This window comes from Chionomys nivalis, chromosome 1, assembly GCF_950005125.1.
Source record: "Chionomys nivalis chromosome 1, mChiNiv1.1, whole genome shotgun sequence".
NCBI lineage: Eukaryota > Metazoa > Chordata > Mammalia > Rodentia > Cricetidae > Chionomys > Chionomys nivalis.
The window spans coordinates 48,035,455-48,047,482 of NC_080086.1; the positions used below are offsets into that span (position 1 = coordinate 48,035,455).

The 12,028-nt window shown below is 36.7% G+C and overlaps 1 non-coding gene across 1 annotated transcript; it reads right to left on the reverse strand.

Moving 5' to 3' along the window:
• Positions 1–1,961: 1,961 nt before the first annotated feature.
• On the reverse strand, positions 1,962–2,143 carry LOC130889792 (small Cajal body-specific RNA 16). Its single transcript, XR_009058643.1, has one exon. It is a non-coding gene; the product is annotated as a small Cajal body-specific RNA 16 (non-coding RNA).
• Positions 2,144–12,028: the final 9,885 nt, after the last annotated feature.

Below are 12,028 nucleotides of genomic sequence, written 5' to 3' on the forward strand. Positions count from 1 at the left end.
GTACTTTGTGGTGTGGGTATAGTATAAAAGTTTTAAATAGTGGGCATAAAATTTCTGTGAAATCATAAGCTTTAAAATGACAATGCCCAAGATACCTTGATAGTAAACTCTGAACATAACAAGTGATTTGTTATGTTGCCAATGTTTTTTTTAAGTTAATTTTGTTTTCTGACAGTTTCCTAGAGTTACATACCATATGTTCTAATTATTCTTTCCCTATACCTTCCCTTACATCCCTCCATAACTGCCAACTTCCAGTCCCCCTCATTGTTACCATTCCCTTTCCAGAATTCATGACTGTTAGTTTTGTTTTGGGACCCATCTGTGTAAACATTGGTTTTGAACCGTAAGAACCACCCAACAGAAGACAATGTCTTTCCTCTTCCCGAATCTATCAATATTCAATAGTTCAGCAGTGTTCTGTAGGTACCCCAGAGCCCTTCCTCAATTTGAGCCTGACTGTAGGCAGGCTAGTCCTTGAGCAGATTCACAGCAGGCCCCATAGCTTTGGTGAGTTTATGGTTGCAATGGCCCTGCTTTAACAAGAAGATAGCATTTCATAGCCTTCCTCCCTATCGACTTTCCACACTTTCTGCCACAATATCCTCTGAGCCTTAGATGGAACAGCACACATGTTTTGTTTAGGGATGAGCACTCATCTGAAAGGTGGCAAAAATTTAAGTCAATAAAATTATTTTGGATCTGGACTTATTCTCATTTAGTAATGTTTGGACCACTTTAAATTTCTCTCTCTCTCTCTCTCTCTCTCTCTCTCTCTCTCTCTCTCTCTCTCTCTCTCTCTCACACACACACACACACACACACACACACACAAATATGAAAATCTATTAAATTTGTATTGCAGAATGTTTGAGCTTATTATATAAGTTGTGACTTTCATGTCAAAATCTTCATTTAATGAGTGCATGGAAACTTCAGTGCATACAAAAGTACAAAGGTAAGCTCCCAGCTGAGAGGTGGGAATTAAGAGGCATGTAGCAATAACAGGAAGTAGTTTACCTAACAGTATTTCAAAAATAATATATGAATTTATAACAATATTACAGTTTTTAAGAAATTAAATTCCAATTTTTTAGCAAACAAATTACAGCATTTGGGTTTATCAGCAATGAGATATTTGTTTCTTCATATGAACACCTATATGCTCATAACTATAACTCAGCACTTACAAAAATTTAAATATTAGCCTTTTAAACTAAATCCTTAATTCTTCTGGTATTAATTCCTAACAAGACTTTGTTTTTTAATATTCACCATGTACTACTGTTCCCTCAAAACACAGAAAATACTAATTTACTGTTGAATGTTTCTTTTGGATATAGGTGGCTCCATTTACAAAATTATCTTTAATAAGAAACAAGTTACAGTCAATAAAGCATATCTATTCTATATAAGGTTAATGAGTTTTGGCAAGTAGATGTGTCTCTGTTTCTATCTCCACATTCATTAGAAAACAAGCAAACAAAAGAAAATAGAAAAGTTGTCACATTTGAAAGTGCTTAATGGTGTAAGTTTTGTAAGCAACTACATTGTGGAAGAGCTTCTTAAAAATATAAGTATATTATCTCATTAAGAGGATAATGATTCCTCCCTTTTCTTTGAACCATCTTCAGAAAAATCATCTTTCATTTGGAGTGGTCTCTGATGACCCTATTTGGAACTCTTAAGGAAAGAGGTAAAACCTTTGTATTGTATCAGAATATCTTGTTTTCTCCTAAGACTGGAGGCAAGTTCCGGTTTAATTATTTTGATTTTGACCAGGAAAAGGTAGCTTTCCCTTAATGATTCTCAATGGTGTCCAAGTATCTTCATCTTCATGCAAGTACTCTCTCTCTCTCTCTCTCTCTCTCTCTCTCTCTCTCTCTCACACACACACACACACACACACACACTATTATGATTACTATTATTATTTTTCAATGGTCCTATTTGCAGCATCATCATACATACATACACACAATCATTTAATTGCTGTTAGGATCATCATACCTGTAACTATAAATTCTAAGCCTAGGGAATTATTTCACGGGAATTTACTGTATAGGTCAAGGTTGAACAATCAGGTATGAGGCTGTACTCACATTAGACAGATTCAACCACACAGGAGCCTTTCCTAGACTATTTCATATGGTGTTATAAATCCTAAGGCGGGGCTGTTGTGATGTTTTCCTTTCTCATGTTTGGAGAGAAATGAGAGGTAGGACCAATTCCACAAAGGAACTATCTGTTCCCAATAGACTCCAGGCTTACTAATCCCCAAAATATTCTCTCCTTAGAGGTTTAGATTCTGAAGTCATTTAGTATATGGTCTGAAATTTGGGGAATAAAATTTAGGGTCTCTCCCCTTTTGTTAAATTTCAGTCTTTGTAAGGCAATTGTTAAGGTCCCAGACATATGGAGTTAGACTGCCACAAGATCATCTGAGTACATATTTATAATAAATGAGGGGAGAAATAATTAAAACAGCAGTTGAGTCTGCAGGGTTCAAATATCAATCCTACCACTATGAATATTATAGTAGACATTTAAATTTCTACCATTAAAATGCTGATCTCTCATCCCAAACTAGTTCACCAAAAGGGATTGTTGTCTCAGCCATACCCTCATATTGAGCTTCCAGGGAGCTGTGCAAAACAAAGAAAATATTGAAAGAGACCAGACTAGAAACTAAAGCCTCCAAACACTCCTGGAATTTCTGGGCTCATGATACACTCAAGGATATGTATGCCTTCTGGTCAAGGACACAAGTCTTTCAAGTTCCTGTCTTAAACTGTTTGCCCAGTTTTTAAACCCCTGTTTCCTGCAAGAGCAATTGGACTTGCCTGTAGCATTTGAGATCATGTACATACTCCTTTTGCTTTTCAAAGTTCCTCAGAGCATGGTATTTCAGCCAAACATACTGTAGAAAATAACACATAATTGTTGTTTTTTAATTCAGAATACGCAAAGAAAATACACTTCTTTGTTTTCAGTCACTTAAAATATTTTCATTCTGCTAAGCAGATTCAGGGCAGCTGCCAGGTACCAATAAACAGAGTAGTTAGTTGATACTTAAGAGTTTATTTTGTGCAAAGAGAGTTCTTGCATCTCTACTGATGGTTCTTGAACAATACAAACATGTGAAAAACACAAGATTCTTTCCAGAAACTCCATCTCAAAAGTAAGTGATTCCAAACCTAGACCCACAAAAAAAATTGAAAAAGAAGTATTTTTCTAACCCTTCCAAAACACCTGTCAACATTTCGCTCTGTTCAATCTTCAAGGCTATGTTAACAATAGAAATAACAATAACATCACCCAGTGTTGTTCCGTTTTGCAGAGCCTGCCCAACTACTCTAATCTGAATCTGTACTTTGATTAACAGACTTCTCTCTGTGATAAAAATCATTGTAGAAAAAAGTCATTTCCAGATTCAAATATGAACAGGAAAATTTCTGGCAGGTTCACAGTCACATTACACAGTAGTAGGTAGAATACAAATATAAAAAGTAGACCATAGCCCCATGAGACTTCTAAACAGAACATTGATATAATAACTGGTGAATCAGTCTCCATGCAAGTAAGGTTGACAGTCAAGAGCTGTAATGTTCGGCAATGTACAGTTTAAGGGAAAACTCTTCACATATCAAATCACCAGCTTCCACATTTTTCTCACAATGCTGAGCAACAATATAAAATGAAATAACTTTCTTGAAATGTAACAGCACTGTACATTCATCTGGTTGTGTGAGATTTTAAAAATCATCTTCAGGTTAACTGGTTAAATTGTGTTTGTTTTACTTGTGGCCTGGTATGCATTATAATGCCCTTCCCGTTTGTACTGCAAATTGCTTGAAAGCATCTAATGATCTTTCAACATTCTCCATAATCTCAACAATTTCTCAACATTTTTGAATGACTAATTGAGACATGGAACAAAGCACAATGTGAACATATTTTAGTATTTCATTGATGAAACGTCATTTTCTTATTGAAATGTACTAAGAATGTTGACACAAATTAAATTAAGAATTGTTGTGTAATTCAAAATCAGCAAATAATCCAATTCTTTTGAGAGAATAAAAATAATAGTTAAAATCATTCAGTTACAATCTACTATATCCAAGGTTGAAAAGTGAATTATCAGTATTTCTTTAAAACAGAAATTTCTGAAAAATAAATTCTTTAAGTTTGTAGTACTAGGCATGATTTATATGTACAAATAAAAATTACTATCTTTAATACAAGGGACAATATTTCAGAGCAAATTATCAATCCTAAAATATTACATTATTTGAGAGTGGCGATACACTTATAATCCCAGAACCCAGGAGCCTGAGCGAAGTTCTACTGTCCAAAGCTAACCTGGATGAAGAGAATACTGCGGGTCATCTTAAATTGGTGTGTGTAAGTTTTTAAGAAGTATTTTTCACAAAAGTAGTAGAAAGAAATAATATGTTAGAATGGAGTTGCATAAATTCAAAACCTTGTGTCTAACTGAATAATTTCCTACATGTTATATATTAAAGATCACTAACACTGCTGAAACTACTATTTCCCTTGAATTAGCTACTCTAGTTATTTGTCTTTCTACAATCTCTTGCTTCTAAAAACTCAGAAATGCCCACATTTTCTTGGAAGCATACATGGGTTCTGTTAGACTTGTCCATATTGGGTTTTGTGGTCTAAGCTGATGAGGATGACTGACCAGGTCCCTTCCTCAAGGGAACACCAGATATCACTACAGATGCTTGTGAGCTACCATGTGGTTTCTAGCAATTGAATTCAGGTCCTTTGGAAGAGCAGGCAGTGCTCTTGATCACCAAGCCATCTCTCCAAATCACGTGCCTGCTTGTTTTTTTCTCTTTCTTTCTACCCATATCTAAATGTTTTTAGATGCATGTATTTCTGATTTTCTCTTGTTAGTCCATCTCTCTTTAGTCTGATCTACAAAATCTCAGTCAGACTCTGCAGAATATTCAAGTACATTTCCACTCCTCTAGAGAAGTCATTGCAAATGGAGAGACATTGGCTTCATTCATAAAGATCTCTTTATGTCTTCATACAGAATCATTCAGAAGAAGTCCAAAAATCTTTATAGAGTAGTTTCTTCTTGTCTGTGATGGATTCTTTGAAAGTTTGAAATGAACAAGAAAAAAAAATGGTATTTTATTGAAAAGCAAAATACAAATTACATCCCACTTCTCACCATAAGCCATAGAGTTCAGAAGGAAGTAGCAGAGTCTGTTAAAGTGCCTGAAAGAAAATGTTTGTCATCCTTGTATTCCCATTATTTATATGGGATGTACTTCAAGATCCTCAAGGAAACTTTCCAAGTGTAGACACAACTAAATCCCATATATACACATATATATGCATATATATACATATATACATATTTGCCATTACAAAGTTTAATTTACAAACTAGTCATAGTTGAAAATTAGCAATTCAACACAGTTCTTAGAAGCTGTGGCACACACTATTTTTTCCTATCCAAGCTGAGAAATGTCATCTTTTCAGATAAAATAAGCCTCTTGTAGCTCATTTGTGTCATAATGTACTTGACAGTGTCACCATTCCTATACACTACATCACTAGTAAGTAAAATAAAGTGACCGCGGGATAGAATATAATAACTAAGATAACTAATACACGGCTAACTGCAATGTCATGTATACTAAATGTATGCACTAGATACATAACCATTCACCTTCCAGGCAAAGTGGAACAGGGATGTATGAGAATTCATCATGATAGTCAGTATAGTGTGAATTTAAAATTGAGTGTTTATTTGCTGAATTTTCTTTTTATTTTCTCTCTAAGGGCCTTTATTATCTTCCTAAAGCTATTTTTAATGTCATTTTCTTCCGCTCCATCTGCATTGGGATGTTCAGGTCTTAATGTTTTAAAACTACTAGTTTCTTGTGGTGCCACATTGCTCTTTATGTTGTTGAATGTATTCTTACATTGCCCTCTACCCATCTTTTCTGCCAATAGATGTAGGTGGAGCCTGTGGCTGCAGGGGTCACTCTTCCTCCAATCAGTGCTGGTGGTTGCTTCCGCTCCAACTGTAGGCAGAGTATGTGACTCCCTTGGTTGCTAATGTAGTGGGAGATGGCTGGTGGGGTAGGATGCTGCTGCCTGTTCTCTGGGGTTGCAGTGGGTGGGGGAGTGGCACTGGATATGTGTGTGTTGTATGGGTGGGGGAGTGGCACTGGATATGCGTGTGTTGTGGTGGGGGGGGCTAGGGACTAGAGAACAGTGCTGTCCAGCAGGGAGCTCAGACACTCACCTCTCACTCCATCCATGTGCAGGTCTTATTGAATTTTCTAATGGATGTTTTTTACATTATTTGGTCAAAGCATATTTTACCTTGAAACAAAAGTCTTTATTCTGTTGGAAACCAATACACCATAACTTATGGGCTTTGTGGTTATTTAATATTTTTTTACCCAAGAATATTAAAATATTCAGAGTTAAATTAATTACTCAGAAGAAAAATTTCAGTTGGCTTAAGAAATATTGAATACCAAAGTTCCAGGTTATGGAGTCACATAAATTATATCCTAGAATGTCCTAAGACATATTTCAGAAAATTGTCAGATGTGAGTCTTTCATATACTCATTATCCATATATATTGTTGGCACACCAGTTGCAGGCAGTAGAACATTAGAAATAAACTTTGGCAACAGTACAGAGACATCTTCATAAAATACAGTGATGTATCCAAATGCTGCAGGATGTAAAATCTGCCTAGAAATTCAGTTTGGTAACCTAATAGAGAAGGTATCCATAGGCTCATTTCTATCACAGGAACTTTTGTGTGTTCAACATTTGAATTGCAGTCATGGCCAGGTCTGACATGGTCTTAATAAGAGCAGGAATAGAAATATATTATTCCAATCCATCTAGCCACAAATTGAGAAGGGATGATTACCTATGCAGAAGGTTGCAAGTATAATATTGACTCTCAGCTGACAGGTACAGAAGACATTGCTGGAGGCAAGGTGACAAGGTAAGAAGAGGAAGGAAAAGAAAAAGGTAATTCCACCACTAAGGAGGCTGAGGCAGGTGGATCTCTTAGAGTTCCGAGTCAGCTTGGCCAACAAACTCAGTTCCAGGGTGAGCAGGGTTATGTAGTGAGACCCAACTCAAAAGAAAACAAATAAATAAGCAAAAACTTGGGAAGACAAAAAGTAACATGAAAAATATTGCTAGGCTGAAAAAGAAAGATGTGTTATTGTCATGTCCTTTAGATATGCCATGAACCTAAGGAAATCATTTGTATAAAATGGGCCTGAAATAAATAAGGCTTTGGGCCAAAGAAAAGACAATCATTAAATATGCTCATATGATAATTATCCAGCTCTTAAAATCTTCCATAAACATTAATGGATTGTTTGTGTTTTTTTTCCCTTGTCTTTCTTTCTTTGCTTGTCTTTAATGGGTTTTGTAGACAAGGCCTAGGCTGGTCATTTGGATCTTTATAGAGATAACCTGACTTTTGTGGATATTATTAAATAAAGTTGGGTATGTTCTTATTATCATGGAACAACAGAGATTAAACATTTAAACAAGCTACTTTATTTCTGCGATTAAAGTCCAGCTATGCCAACAATGTGCAAATGATAGGTGACTTGAAGACCCGGTTATTTTAGTATCCATGAACTCTGTTTTCCACTTACGTAGTAACTTCCGGAAAGTTCACTATTTCATCAACTACAAAAGCAAATTACACACTTAAAGGGAGAGAATCCTGCCAGCAAATTTTGCAAACAATTCTAAAAATATTATTGGTATTTTTACTATTCCATTTATTAGTAATACTTAACCCAAAATACATAAATAGCAAAATTTTCTACACATTAAACACAATGTGTTTAAATGGCATTTGCTCATGAAGCAGAAAGACATCACACCCTTAAATAAGGTACAGTCTCCGGTTTGTTTTAAAAAGGGACATAATGTCAACTATTAATAGCTGTGCGTTCTTTTTTTTTTTTTTTTTATCAGAATCGATCAGTCCTCTAAAGACAGCCATAACTGTTCTGGATTTAAAATACAGTCAGAATGGTTCTCTCTTTCCTCCAGTGCACCAAAAAAATTCAGCAAAACTGTCTCTGTTACATGCCTTATTGTTTCTAAGGAAAGGGTTAAATTTTCACATATTGTGTTTGGAGTTTGGCCTGGAGACGAAAAGTGAGGAAGTGGCTGCTAAATGAAAGTAAAGAATCCAAGGGTAGGAGAAATAGTGGCATTGTGTTAGGTGCAAAAGCAGTTAAGGCAGGATTCGTGTGTGATCATACGTTCGCTCATCTACAATTATTCTGTCAGACAATCACTTGTCCTTACTTGTTACAATAACAGTGGTTGGAAATTTCAAGTCCACCTTCTGGGTATGTACAACTCACTAACATCTAGGCAAACATAATTACATGTGCACACAGGAAACAACATCATTATTACAAAATAACTTTAAATGACATCATTGTTATAAACTAACTTGATTGAGCTTTCAGAGCAATAAAATAAAAAATAAAATAAAAGTCATGCCAGAATGCATATATTTTTAGGAAAGAGATTGGCTTCTGTGAGATGCAACTGCAATATTCTTAATGACAAAAAGAGTAATGCATTGACTTGAATTATCTTGGGAACAGTTATCGTTCAGTAATGCCAAGAAACCTGTAATGGTTTCAGAGTGAATATGTCTCACAGGCTCATGGGCATTAGCAACTAGTCCCCAGATGGTGACACTGTTGTAGGGAGTTGAGAAATATCTTGGACGTGGAGTCTAGAAGACAGTTGCAGGGCTATAGAATCTAGATTTGAGAGTTACAAAATATCTCCACTTCCAGTCCAAGCCTACTGCTCCTTGTTCTGTGAAGATCTAATGAATTACAACCACATTTTCCCACTGCCTTGACCTCACCTATGCCTTCTGAGCCATGAGACATAGTTAACCTATCAAACCAAGGGCCTTTGTTTGCTTCTGTCAGGCATTTAGAGACAATAATTAGAAAATAACTACTATACCTTCCCTTTGTTTAAAATTTGTTTTATTTTTATTTTATGTGTCAGTTGTATGGCCTGCATGCATATGTCTGTACCACATTGTGCACTGCCTGGTGAGGCCAGAAATAGGCATTGGATGTCCTGGAAGTAGAGATACAGATGGTTGTGAGCAATCATGTGGGTGCTGGGCCCAGAACCCAGATCCTCTGTAAGAACAGTCAATATTTTTCACTGCTGAGCCATCTCTCCTGTCACATACACTTTACTGAGACTGTGTTTTCATTTCCCAGCCACCAAGACCTGAATAACCACACAGAAACTATATTAACTACAACACCATCTGGCTAATGGCTCAGGCATATTTCTAGCTAGCTCTTACATCTTAAAATAATCAATTTCTATTAATCTGTTTATCACTATTAGGCTGTGACTTACCAGCAATGTTCTGGCATCTTTCTCCTTCAGAGGCTCTATGTCATCTTCTTGACTCTGTCTACTCTTTCTCTCTATCTGTTTGTATTTCCTGCCTGGCTTTACTTTGCTAACCCATTTGCTGAAACAGCTCTATTCATCAACCAATAAAAGCAACACATTTACAGAAGCACATCCCACATCTTCTATTAATCACAGGTTCTATAGCCTAGAAAACCAATGAAATGACTAATTCTTAATACCTAAACTTTTATTTTAAGATAGAAAGCAGGTTGGGAGATGATCCCTTAAAAGGATAGTCTGAAAATGACTTCTTTTGCAAGAACTGAATTTGATCACAGAAGATATATGAAAATCAAACAATAAAATAGCTATGTGTGGTGATACAGGCATGTAATCTCATTGACAGCAACATGGAAGCAAAGACAGACAGATCTCTAGATACTCACTGGCCAATCAGACGTGTCTATTTGGTGTGTGTGAAGCCAATGGGAGACCCTGACCCCAAACAGAAGCAGATGCCTGGAGGTGAAGGTGAAGGCGTAAGACACAAACAATCCCACGCTAGTTTGGAATTATGATTAATATAATGGTTATTTATTTAAAGGAGAAAAAACTTACAGATCACCGTCCCAGACAACAGCCCTCTGCGCAATCAGGAAGGGAGTCTAGTTGCCGGAAGCGGAGCAGGAAGTATGAGAGCACGAGGAGGGAAGTGGCTGCTTTTTTAAAGGGAGAGAGACCACGCCCCAATGGGTTGGTATCTCAGCGGCTATTGGCTGGAGGAGCGGAAGGACCTCCCACAACATGGAGGCAACACTTGAGGAGATCCTCTGACCTCCTCATACATTTACAACACATACCATCCCACCGACAGACATAAACATAAGCTCAAATGCCCAACCTTACCAATGAAGACACACACACATATACACACACACACAGACACACACACATGCATACTGCTTGAAAAATGTTGAAAACATTGCAGAACTCTTTTAAATTATTCGACTTCTTTTCTCTAACATATCACACTTGGGCACACCTAAAAAGAGGCCTATACAACAACTAAATTGAATAGAATATTCTGGAAACTTCTTTATTTTCAGAGTATGATACTCCTGAAGCCTTTGTAAGGTAGGATGTATGCTCAGATTTGGGGAGAGAGCTCGGTGGCAAAAGTGCTTGCTCTGCTACTGTGATGACCTGAATTTGAACACTCAGAACTCAATTATAGCTGTGTGAAGTACCATGAGCTCTTTTGTACAAAGATGGAAGAAAGAGACAGAAAACTCCCTGGATGCTCATGAGTCAGCTATCCTAGCAAATATAACAGAAAAGCTATGAAGACACCTTGTCTCAAACAAGGTAGAGGGTGGGAAAACAATGTGCGGGATGGGAGCTAAAATCTGAGTCCGCCCTCTGACTTCAATTCATGTAATACATTGTGCCCTGGTATTATTACACAGGAATGGACCTGTGTGAGTGTGTGTGTATGTACACACACACACACACACACACACACAGAGTGATGCCCATACTTTCATTCCTTCCAATATCAGCCTCTGTTTTATTGATAGCACCAATCATATAATATTTATTAAAATATTTCAGGGAACTGGAGAAATGGTTTATCTACTAAGAGCACTTGCTGTTCTTACAGAGGACCTAGTTCTGCTCCCAGCACCCACATCAGATGGCTCATGAGTGCCCATAGCTCCATGTTCCAGTTCCAGGAATTCAAACCCAATCTCCTGGCCTTAGCAAGCAACTTCACATATGTGGTGCACACACACACACACACACACACAACACACACGAAAAAGCACCCACTTAGACATATACATATCAGTATAAATCAATAAAACTTTTAAAACTGTGATTGTATAATGTCTTTTTTCAGACCACAAGCAGGAATCATATTCTGTCTTTCATGGGTTCATAAAGAGTATGCTAACTGAAAGGTTGAGGGTATCTGTTGTCAAATGTGCCCCGTGAACTGCTCAACCAGAGGTAACCTGCACTATACTTGCTTCCCTGTTGACAAGGACTGTAACATCCTATTCAGTGGTTCACAAATTATGCTCTTATTGTCACTAATACATGAAAGCGTTTCTTTTTATTGTCAGCAGAAAATCTGAAACTGGAGAAAGTCAACCCGGAATTATGTTCTATCTTTTCCTAATATATTTGAAAATCCAACATGAAAAATATAATTAACTATAAAAATGAATTTTTTTGAAGAAGGATAATCAAAGTTTGAATGGAGCATGATTTATTTATACTAGTTCTGCTTGATGGATTAATTGATCACTTAGGTTTCTGTCTTCTTCCATCAGTTTTTAACTATCTTCAAACAGATTCTGTACCTACTATTCCCCTAAAGCATCCTCTGTGCCTACAATAAAAATTAGAAGCAGCAAAAATAAAACTACATGATAAAAACATAAGCATAAGTTTTGACTATTGATTGATGTAAGTCTTACTCATAACCTGGAGAGATGGTCCAGTGGTCAAGAGCACTGGCTGCCCTTTCAGTGGACCCATATTTGATTCCTAGTACTCACATATTGGCTC